This window comes from Meleagris gallopavo, chromosome 4, assembly GCF_000146605.3.
Source record: "Meleagris gallopavo isolate NT-WF06-2002-E0010 breed Aviagen turkey brand Nicholas breeding stock chromosome 4, Turkey_5.1, whole genome shotgun sequence".
In the NCBI taxonomy this organism is placed as follows: domain Eukaryota; kingdom Metazoa; phylum Chordata; class Aves; order Galliformes; family Phasianidae; genus Meleagris; species Meleagris gallopavo.
Genome location: NC_015014.2, coordinates 10,666,186 through 10,678,452, shown reverse-complemented (window position 1 = coordinate 10,678,452; position 12,267 = coordinate 10,666,186). Strand labels below are relative to the sequence as shown.

At 38.2% G+C, this 12,267-nt stretch overlaps 1 protein-coding gene across 2 annotated transcripts in view; it reads right to left on the bottom strand.

Annotated features, from left to right (window-relative positions):
• SMAD1 (SMAD family member 1) overlaps nucleotides 1–12,232 on the bottom strand; it is a 103,384-nt gene extending 91,152 nt beyond the window's left edge. Inside the window, exons 1-2 of one of the 2 annotated variants that reach the window (XM_010709530.3) lie at nucleotides 12,068–12,232; nucleotides 8,786–8,867 (exon numbers count right to left, since the gene is read on the bottom strand). The gene's annotated coding sequence lies outside the window, so the exon portion shown is untranslated. The remainder of the gene's footprint in view (nucleotides 1–8,785; nucleotides 8,868–12,067) is intronic. The other variant, XM_010709531.3, reaches the window with a different exon arrangement.
• Between the last annotated feature and the right edge of the window lie 35 nt (nucleotides 12,233–12,267).

Genomic DNA, 12,267 nt, shown 5'->3' with positions numbered 1-12,267 from the left:
CTGGCACATTGAGCTGCGCACTGTGGCTTACAGATGTGATTCCAATAATAGTAAGTGAGCTCATCCTTAGCGTAGATTATTCATTAGGGAGAGAATAATGTAAGTGATATGATCATTACATCACCTTTTCCTGTACATTATTCGCACTACAGCTGACAGGAAAAACATTTCTCAATTTGAAGTTAAATGATGTTCAAATTATATCGAGTCTAGATAAAAGTGTTATCTGGCCGTATACGAGCTTTCAGAGTTTCGTTTGGTAAAAAAAAAAAACAAGTTTGCAGTGTTGAAATGAATTGTTTCTTCAGTGTACCTGCTTTCTTCTTATAGAACAGCTATTCCACAGCATTACATCCCACACAATGTAGAGACTATGGCAATTACAATTCTGATAGCATGGGTACTTTTGTCTTATTTTTCCAAATCAAACTGCTTATTCACAGTGTTCTCAAAACCTACCATCAGAATGAGAATGATTATCAACTGTTTGTAAAACTCTTAGGCCAGACTATAAACATAAATACAGACATACACGTATGTATACCACAGCTTATTAAAGTTTCCAATAAATAAGGATGTTGTAATGATTTGGCATGCTGACGGGTAAATCGAACATCACATTTTTAGATCTGAACTAAGTTAAGGAAAATGTACCAGTTCCAACATGTACACAGCAGGTCTGTTTCTGTTGTAGACATCCTTCAGACCATTAATACAAATCTTTAAAATAAGTCCGGAAATACCGAAATCCTCTTCTTACACAAAATTTTCTTACGCATGAGAGTAAATAATTCTCTCCTTTGCCTCCTGCTGCAATTGAGCAACTGAGATACTTTACAAAAAATAAAACTATTTTTGTTAGTAATGGTATTTTTAAATCATCACCTGACTACAGATGTGCCTACATGAAAAGCATCAAGCATTGCAGGACTTGATAACTGTAAAACTGTCCTAACTCAATTTAAAATATTCTTTTTTGTGATGTGGACAAATCTACACCGTTTATTGAATTCAATCCTTTTCATAGTAATAGTGTTACTTTAATCAACAGATTCCAAAACGAAGCCTGTAATTTAGCACCTGGATAAACTGATTACAAGCAGTTTTTGGAGTAGGTATTATCCATACAGGCCAAGTGTGGTCGTACAAAGTCCTATATCAGAATGTTTTGCTCTCTCCTCTCAACAGACATGCACGAGATGGAGAACTATCTTGGATATGTGGGAAACAGACACTTTTTCTGCAGCAGAAGGCCTTGTTGCTAGCACTTCTATTGGCTCATATCTGACCTTGTATCACCAGAGCACACAGCAAGGACATCTGTCCCTGCATGACATTTAAGGGTAAAACATTCAGGTTTGCTATGAATGGGGGCAGAAACTTCTAGGTGCCAGGGCTGTTTTTTCATTAGCAGCATGGCTGGTGGCTATAATGGAAATTCCCACTGTAATGGGAAGACAGTGTTTCATGAGAAGGGATACACTTCGACAGCTTACAAACTTGTGTGGGAACACAAGGCAACTTTTCATAGGAAACTATGCAGTGTAGATGAGACCTGAGGCAATGAGGCTCTGCAGTTCCAAGGACACCTCTCTTGCTGACAACACCAGCTAAGTGCGTCCAGTCCCCTTCTTTCATGACCCGTCATTTCCATACCCGCATTGACACCCTTATTTGTTCTAATACAATTGTTTGTGGAGATGAGATCAGAAACCTGATCAGATTTAAAAGGCACCCCTACTCTCCCTTTTTTCCTGTTCTTGAGAACATACCATTGAGAGAAACACACATAGAACCGAGGCCTGCAAAACTAGCAATCAGATTCTTAGTGATATCACACCCAAAAAAGAAATTAAATTCCTAAATGAAACTTAATTTGATCTTATAAGACCTGTTAAGAACTGTGAGAATACAGTTTCTTCAAACTCAGCCAAATTCTTCTCTAGCACCCTATTGCTCCGGTTCTTCATTTAGTAAACGAGCAGTAGTTTAATCTGCCACCTTCCAGATGCTGAAGGTGCATATATTTCACAAATGGAATACCAATAGAAGTACTAAGTTAAGTTTATTTGAGCCCTAACTCCAAAAAATACAAGGGTAACAGAATACCACACTTAATTTGATTAGGTTGTTAGTGCAAATAACTGTTCGCACAAGTTCTACACAGTCAACTTGTCACATCTTCCTTTGCAGCCTGACTACCTCCATTTTTGACAGAGAGATTTAGAAGTTTTCTTTCCTTCCCCTGGGATTAAAGACAGTGCTGAACATTAATTAGCCACCTGCACCCACAGCACGGTGCTGAAGCTTGTTTACTTACAAGGGCTGCTGCACCCCTGGGGAAGAGTCAAACTGTGGTGGGTTTTTTCTTTAAACATCACATGTTCAATTCTTCTAAAAAAAGAAACGTTTAACATTTTTGCATTACTAGGAAAAGAAAAAGGCTCTTTTACTCACAGTACAACCTGAGTGCTAGAGAAGAGCAAGTACCTTTGTTTATTTTCCTTCTCTCTTTCAATTTTAGTTTTGCCATTAGCAGACTGTCTAACACCAAGTGATTCAAACTTTGTTCACTGGTGTCACTCTGTTCTCTGTAAGATACCTAATGGGATTTTTGAAAATAAAAACAACATTTAGAATACACTTGTTTTTTCCAAGACTTTTACTCACGTTAGCATGAGTTGCAAGCCTAGAGTCTCATATCTGGGCAAAAACAACCCCAGGTACCAATGTAGATTGGGCAGTGATCTGCTGGAGAGCAGCACAGGTGGACAGCAGGGTGACCATGAATCAGCACTGTGCCCCTGAGGCCAAGAAGGCCGATGGCATCCTGAGGCATACTAGAAGGCGTGTGGTTAGTAGGTAGAGAGAGGTCCTCCTCCCCTTCTACTCTGCCCTGGTGAGACTGCATCTGGAATATTACATCCAGTTCTGGGCCCCTCAGTTCAAGAAGGACAAGGAACTGTTTGAAAAAGTCCAGTACAGGGCCACAGAGATGATGAGAGCATCTCCCTTACAAGGAAAGGCTGAGTGAGCTAGGTCTCTAGTTTGAAGAAGAGAATGAGGGGTGACCTCATCAAAGTTTATAAATACACGAAGCGTGAGTGTCAGGAGGATGGAGCCAGGCTCTTCCAGTGACACCCAGTGATAAGAACAAGAGCTAATGGTGCAAGCTGGAACACAGGAGGTTCCACATAAATATGAAAAATAAACTTATTTATTATGAGGGTGACAGAACACTGGAACAGGCTGGCCAGAGAGATTATGGGCTCTCCTTCTCTAGAAACATTAAAAACCCAGCAGGACATGTTCCCATGTGACCTGATCAAGGTGTTCCTGCGCCAGCAGGGAGATTGGACTGGGTGATCTTTTGAAATTCCTTCCAATCCCTGATATTCTGTGATGCAGAAGTCACTACATAACTAATTAAATTATAAGAAAAAAAAAACAAAAACAAACAAAAACAACCTCTCCTCAAATCCTTTTAAATGGCAAAGTTTAAGCAGGCTTTTTATTTCCAAACTATGTCCTTGAATGAAGCATTATTTAACATTAACAATTGATAGTAGAAATAATCTAACCTGTTTTCTGCAATTATTCACCATTCTTCGATAACATAGCTGACTAAGAGCAGTAAAAATTGGACTACTTTGTCTTTTATATGTTCTGGTTCAGTGGCAGGCAGCTACTACTTATGGGCCTGATCTAAAGCCTAGCAAAGTCAACTGGAATGTTTCCAATGACTTCATTAGGCTTCGGATTGGGTCTGAAGTGCAGCAATTTACTCAACTCTGGAGCATAAATTACAGACAAAAAACAAATTATTTGTGTGTTGCTGGATTACTGACAGCAAAACGTATGATGTCAGAAAAATAATAGGCAGAGACAGCCTGTAAAGCTGAAAAAGCTTAAAATATAGACAAAGATAGGGGAATACTCTTTAGCAAGAACAGGCTGTCTCAGTTACACTGTTGGTTGAAGAAAGTTGAGTAATTCAACAGAAAATTAAATGACTGATGTGTAGTAAAAGATGACACTGTCTGTCCCAGTACAACTCTGCTGCCTGATCACTGAGTTTATATGTGGATGAGATGGTGGCCTGCTATCACAGCAGGAAGAGCTTTGGAACAGTAACACCTGATGGAAAACCCTCTGAGAATATTAAGAATTTCAGTGGCCTAAGCTCAGAGCAAAAGAGAACCATGTCAACCAAACACATCAGCTGAGTCGGTTGCCAGGCTTAATATAACAACATTCAGTAGATTTGAACGTGAAATTCACTTAAAAAATGAAACAACCTCCACTTGAAACAAATACTGGTATGTCTGAATTCCATACTGCACATCTTCATGAATTCAGAGAGATACAAGAAAACAGTAATTTATTCGAGCTGAAATGGACTCAGATTCTCCTTGTTTGAAAGCCTTCAAGACATTAACATCTAACTCTAGCGTGTCAGGGAAACAAAGATTACCAGAAGACTTGTTATAAAGCTCCTATTTGACTTAGTCTATTCTTTTTGGATAAGTGACGTATTTCAGCATACCACAAAGCAATCACTGATGATTAATTCTATTCTGTAAGAAGAGTGATTTGAAATAAAACCATTTTTTGTTTTGGAAAAGCCTATTCAAACAAGAACTATAAACCTGGAATAGTTGAAAACACAGCAGCTGTAGTAGTCCACTCATGTTAGTGCGAAACTTCAGTATTTCAGTATCAATTTTCTGCAGTTCAGGGGAGTACATTCACATTTACATTTTGACTCAGGTTATTCTTTTGCTAGGTATGTATATCTGTAATTTCATCTTAATAGCAAATTGAAAGAAAATTTTATTTACAAAGACATTTAGATAGAATATTTTTTTAGTTAAAAAAATTAAAAATAATTGAATACAGATAAGTACCTTTACACCAACTACAAATAATACGTTACAAGCATAACTGAAAACACACAAGCATTTAGTTTGTAGATTTGTTACACAAACTATAACACATATCTTTTAAAAGAAATGCAAATCTAAAACCATTTTTTACATAAGATGCTGTAACATGATAGAAAACACAGCAATAACAGCAAAACAACCACGCCCTAAATTACAACAAGTAAGGATATATTCAAACACAACATCTACAAGCATAGAAACAAAATAAAAAAAGCTACTTATCTTCAGAAGACTTCAGGTACAGAAAAATCTCCAGCAAAATACTCTTATTGCCACTGCCAGCCCTTAAATGAGGTCTGGGAAGGGGTGGATCCTGGCTCCACCCCTTCCAGTCTCTCAGGTACATTGCATGCACCTAAGCTCCCCTGGGTTGGCCCTGCCTTCCCACCTGAAGCTCAATCACTGCTTCAGGCTGTGACTTGGCATTTCTGCTATAGGTGCATATCTTCTGTCAAACAAATGGTGCATATAAATTCATATCAGACAAAAAATTGTTTCCTTTTAAGTAATACTTCGCTATTAGAAGTTATCTCCTTCTCCCAAAAGTGAACAAAAAAAAAGCCTGTGTAAGATATGTACTGGAACTGCTGAATCACGGCCTGAACCTCTGATTGATCACCTGAGGCGAGCACTGAGTCAGCCACGGGAGCACAGGAGAAGGCAATTCACCTGTGCTGCAGGAAGGGGTGGAGCCTGGCTGCACCTCTCCTAGACCCATTTAAGAGCTGACTGCCAGTGGGGAAGGATCTCTTCTCAAGATCCCTTTTCTGGAGTTTTACAGTGAGTCCCAGACATGGGTAAGCATTCTATCTTTTTTCTTTTTGTTATTATAATTTCTTTTACCAAACTTCTTGGTTTATTTCATAATTATAGCATCTTTATATTTACTAATGATACAGTTAAACTACAAATCAAAAAAGTTTTTAACTTTTTTTAAAATTCAACTTTATTCAAGTCTATGTTTTGATTCCATTTATTTTCATAAGAGTAAAATTAAGTAAGGATGGACAGAAAAATAGAAAATAAAAATGAAGCTTAAAAAAACACTATTAAACCAGATAACACAGTGACAAATACAGAAAAAGTACTGAACAAACAAACCTTGCCACTAATAACAGCTATGCTTTGAACTACAGCAGGTTTTTTTTGTTTTGTCAGTTTAATAAGAGGTTATCTTCAAAATGCTTTCCTTGCTCATTGTCTCCAAAGAAAGAACAAAAAAAATAAGTACAGAGAAAGCATCCTTGTAATATAGGTTATATGGCTAATAAGAGAAAAACTCTAAGTAACTGGAAATGTTTGTAGAATCACTACAGAAAAAAGCCCATACTTTTCTAGGATAATTTTCTCCTGCCTTTTAGTATTGGTTATAGCATATTTATCTTACTGTATCTACTTAATCAACAGCATCTGTTTCCTGCTATGTAGATCACATTCAAGCTCACCTTAAACTCCTGCTTTCTTGCAGTAGAATGTGCTTAATTTCATTTATCTGTTTTCTCTGTGAAATAACAGCAATGGGTAGAAACCAATTTCATGCAAAAAGCTTCTTTTCACTTAATTCAAAAAATATTTGTAAGACTCCTCAGTAAGCGTTTCAGAGACATTTTCCTACGTAAGATAGGCAATGACACAGAAAGGAAAGTTATTTCAAGTTCTCAAATTCTGAGTTCTGTTTAATTTAAGAGCCAATATGATTTAGAAGCTAGACTAGCTTAAAAGACAAGGAGCCAGAAGACTTCAGTGTTTTGGGAAGGCTGAGCGATTCATTGAGTCACCTTGGGCTAATCACTTAACTCTTGTGTTCTGTAATGAAACCAGCTTTAATAAAGGGTCAAAACACACACACACACACACACACACAAAACCTCATTGAGAAACAGATGCTTAAATCTGGTTCAGTTCTCCAAAGTAAATACATTACAAAAAAAGAGCACGACAAATATGGCGTGAGAACAAGACATTCCTTTAGGAGTCTCACTAAATCAGACTGAGAAGCAGCTGCAATGAATGCCTGCTCAAATGCAGTGTTGAGCTCAATGCCAGCACAAAATACACCCTGATATCTACTCAGTTATTAAAGGCTCTCTTTGATACTAGAAGACAAAGTTCAGACTTCACAGACAACCACAGTGATTTCAAAAAGAAAAAACAAACAAACAAAAAAGCATTGCAAACCCATGGAGTAGTATCTTATGGAGACAAAGCTTCATGCATACAAAAGGAGACATGAAGTCAAGAAAGTAAGCTCTGCCAGTATGGAATATTTTCTGAGTTTTGTCAATATCTGCACTTCCTCTAAAGCACTGTGCATTTTAGGGTACTCTATTGTTCTAATCTGAATGCTAGCTCAGATTTATGGTAAATAGCAGCACTATTCCTTATAAAGATGTACAGTAAATGCAAAATCAATCTGATAATTAAGGCATGAGAAGAGAGATCCGTAATCCACCCAGGTTCTGTTTTCAAGTACGTCAGGTACCCCCTGGATGATAACATCCGTATCATCAAATTTTGCTGTTCCAATTGCCTCATCTACAAAATGGATCTAGCAGCACTTGCTGAAAAAGTTTGGTGGTACGAGACTGAGATGAAAAAGCCTTAAAAGGTCTGCAGTTGAGGAGGAACTGCACATTGCTAAATATGGCAGCCATACTTAATTATTCTCCTTTTCCATTAATGCTCAATCAGTTAATTTGGCATATCAGTGAAAATATTATGGAGTGGAATAATGCGCAGTTTAAATGCCCCAGTGTTGTTCATCATCAGCTAAATTAATACCATCTTTTTCACAGAACACACATAAATTTCATCCCAGGAACACACAGTGTTTTCAGCAGTGTGTGCTTATAAATTATATTTCTGTTCAGAATCTTAAGCACTACTCCTTACTGCAGTACTGTCACTTGACACATTTACAGTAGAACTAGAGTTAACCACAGCACAGGGAGCTGCTAATGTTTAACTTCAGCATACAAAAGACTTGCTGATGGCATCGAGCCAAGAAATCTGGTATTTCTGTGCCTGCACACAGCTGGCAGAAGCAGAATAGAGAGGAAAAATAACTTGACAAGCCCCTGCTGCTTTATTTACACCTCAGAGCTGTTTCAGTACAAGCCTGGGGACAAACCAAGCTCAGAACTTGATGTTTCTCAGCCCTGTCTTCTGGAACTGGGCTGCATTCCTCATGCTTTCAGTCAATATTTCTTTTTTTCTTGGGGGTGGGGAGGGGAGATGGACTGAGGCCAGCATGCTTTGAGCATACTGACTGCATTCCCTTCTGCAAAATACTGGTTCAGGAGTTACTGCTATGTTTCTTTTCCATTATCTCACACTTTAATATGCTAGAAAAGAAAAAGCTGAAATGTTTAAGGAGCTATTGCCACCTAAAGGCTAATAAGCTGTACTAAACTATACTGTCACAACCACAAAGAATACTGTACTACTACAGCTAACTGCTGTGTGCATTCCCTCATAGTATAGGCACCACAAGCTTTAGCTGGAGAAAAAAAAAGAATTTGTAAGCATCGAGGTTACCTCGTTTAAAGTTCATATCTTTTTGTATGTTTTGTAAGTTATTTTTTATTTAGCACTAGAGCTTTATTAGTAATGTGATTTATCCTGATGTTATTTATATTACGTAATGTCATTGCTCTTGCATTTACTTCAAGGAAAGCTGTCAGCAGTATGAACTGCTGCTTATTTCAAAACACAGAAGTCCAAGTCTATAGAAATAATAGACTTTTTTGTTACTATTAACTGTTATTTTTTTCTAGCTTTGCAAAAAGACGGGCTCCCCAAATCACCTCTGGCCTCCTTAAACACGAAGAAAAACACACCTGGTTCCAGAAGTTCCTGATGTTGTGTTCAGTTTAAACATAAGGCTAAGAAATATTTCTTCCCTGGTAACTCCTCCATGCCCTTGAAATAAAATAATGGCAGAATCAATCAGATTGGTTAATTTGTAATAAAATAAATTTGTCTTACAAAGGCAAACACTACAAAAGTAGCATTATTAGGCAATACGGACTTTCTGTTCAAGCTCTAAGAAAAGTCAAGCAGTTGAATATTCAAGCTCAGTTTGCTGAAGCTTTTGATGACTATCTTTTTCCTGCAAGCTAAGTGGCAATACTTTCATAATTTCTGGTTCTTCAACTAGTTCATTTAAACTAAAAAAACTGAGTAAGAGATTAAAAAAAAAGATAATTTTTTTTAAATTACTATTTTCATCCATAAGGAAAAACACCCAAAACATCAGGAAGGATGAGATAGTCTTTCAAGTATGTAGATATTGAGTGATCATACAATTAAATTATTTTACTACAAGTATACTTCCATGTGTTAATAAGACTTTTTTTGATAACAACCCAGATTATTGGCCCCTTTGAAAAAATGAGTGATCTCTCCTGTTTGATCTTTTGGCTGGATGATGAGCACATGCTAAGACCTTCAGCACAAACATAGCATTTTTCAGAATCCTATATGATACCTGCTGGCACTTTGGAATCACAGATGAGCACATAACAGGGGCATGTCAAGCTTGTGCTATTATCGTGGCAGGAAGAGGGTAGGGATACGATAAAGGCAGAAGACACAAGACAGTGAAAAAATTCAGTACTGTATGGGAACTATTGAATCATGGCCTGAACCTCTGATTGATCACCTGAGGCAAGCAATGAGTCAGTAATGGGAGCACAGGTGAAGGCAATTCACCTGTGTGACCAAAAGGAGGTGGAGCCTGGCTGCACCTCTTCTACATCCCATTTAAGGGCTGAATGCTGCTGAAGAAGCTTCTCTGGATATTGTTCCTCTTGGGATTTTTTCTGTGAGCCCAGGACACAGGTAAGCTTTTCCATTTGTTTCTGATTATCCCTTTTCAACATGATAGTCTTTCCAGTTATATGCTCTCTAAAGACCAGCCTAACTTCTCTGTATATTTGTCAATTATACATCTGTATACTTGTTGATTATACAAATACTTATGCTGCACCAAGATGAGCTACACTCAGATTGCATCTATTTGCTACTCTCAAAGCCTTACGTGGCATTTATTGCCTCAACTCTCAATATTTCTTGAGTAAACAAAAAATTAACCTCAGATTAACATCTTAAAGACATATCAATGAAAAAGTATTCCTTGAGGATAGGAGTAACAGCTTTTACCACTAAGAAATCCAAAGAAGGAAAAAATTCTGCTCCAAGTTAGAGGCTGCGGTGAGATATTCTAGCCAGTCTCAGAATGCATTCATTTCAGCACCATCAAGAATAATTCTGGTAGTGAGATAAAAAGTGTGACCACATGTTACATGTAGCCCTTTTATCCCCTCATGCAGGAGAGCACTAATTTATTACTTGCACAGGAAATAATTTCATGAACTCAAACCCTTCCGTTATTTTTTCTACTGTGCTAAGATATCAAGCTATTGACTGTGCCATCAGTCCATTGTTTAAGTGCCACTAACATAAAATGCTAAGCACCTTGAATCTGGTATGGTATCAAATCTACATGGAAGCAAAGCAGTCAAAATAACGGTCCTGGTTTCTAGCCTTCTCCAAAACTATGGAGAAGACAAAAGGCGATAGGATTCCTATATTTTAGGAGAACAATTTCAAACTCAATTAAGCTGCATTTCTGTAGTCCCCTGAGATTTAATAGTAGGGATGTAATACTGAGATTGTATGCTCTTTCACTTGTGCATGAAACGCAAAGATGCAGTCAGCTATAAACAGAAGTAATGCAACCGTTGCTACATGCTTTATTAGCTATTATAACTTTGTTTTTCTGTGAGACAAACATGAAATCTGGGCCTATTTTTCAACAGCAGAAGAAAAAAGTCTGCACACAGATATTTAAAGAAAATGGTTGAAGATACTCTGACCCTTCCATATTTAAGCCTGATCTTCCTACTGACAACTAAATATTGGACTGAACTATTTACCTCTGGTATCAACAGAAGTAATGTTTTTTCTTTTATCAGTAATAGTAGGTAGGTAACAGTGTCCCCTATTTATTTTTTAATTATGTATTTATTATTATTATTTTTTTTTTTAGAGCTTCTAAATGAAGAACTTAACTGTTTTGGAGGTAGGAGTATAAGCACACCTTCAGTAAGAAATTGTAAAAACATTAACAAAAGTCTCCAAATAATCCGAATCATAGCATAGTTTGGGTTGGAAGGAACCTTTAAGATCATCTAGTTCCAATTCCCCTGCCATAGGCAGGGACACCTCTCTGTAGACCAGGTTGCTCACAGTCCGATCCAGCCTGGCCTTGAATGATTCCAGGGAGGGGGCATCTGCAACCTCACCGGGCAACCTGTTAATGTATATATCTATTGGGAAACAATAGTATCACCAAAGGTTTTAAGTAGAACTTAATAGGCAGTTTAGGATTGGTGCAATGGGTTTGGGATAACTCTAATTTCACATTTTTGGTCTCTCAGGCAGAAGGCTGACAAGGATCTGGCTTGGCACTACACCAGACACAAAACCTGTTATCTTGTCGTATTTTTCTTTCCACCCTCTCCTGTGTCACTGTTTGTGTGTAAGTGCACAACAAAGCAGCCTGAAGACCTTACCCAACGGCAAAATATTGCAGGGCTTGGAGTGAGGGAGAGTTAGCTGTCAGCCAGACCATTGCTTTCACCATGTTCCACTATTCCTCTGTAGGAACCTGCATACCAACACAACAGCGCAGAGCACTACAGGTATGGATTTCAGGAACCTGAGCCTGGGCAGTAACAGCCAGCTTAATCTGGGCTGCTGTTTTTAGCCTACTGTCTTCAAAGCACTGCTTATCTGCCAACTTATTTAACACACAAAGTGATGTGCATCTTCAGATGAGGAAAAATAAACCTCATAATTGACTGCTTAGCGAAGAAGCAACCTGGGAAGGTTTTTTTATAACCAGGCCACACTTTTTTTTTTTTTTTGTCCTTAAGCACCAGGCTTCATCAGCATCATTCATATTTACACCAGACAGCTTTCAGTATTTATTTGGTCTTTCCTGGTTGTTGCTTGATGTCACCTAAATGTCTGTTTTCCTCTTCCCTGTCCAACAATGGTTCCTGCCCTGCACCTGTTACCCTGGGTTGTTAACCCACAAGAAAAAAAACAGTTACCTGTCAGAAAAATCTCTTTAAAGCATTCCCTGCTGCGTCCCACAACCTTTCGTAGTGCAGCAAGTCCTGTCAGAAGAGCGGGAGCTGCTTCAGTAGATATAACAGCTAAAGCAAGAGGAAGCCAAAGTCACACACACAGGGCCGCGGGGCTGCACCGATAGGAGCCCTCACACCGGGCTGTTAGCGCGGGCTGCGCCCTC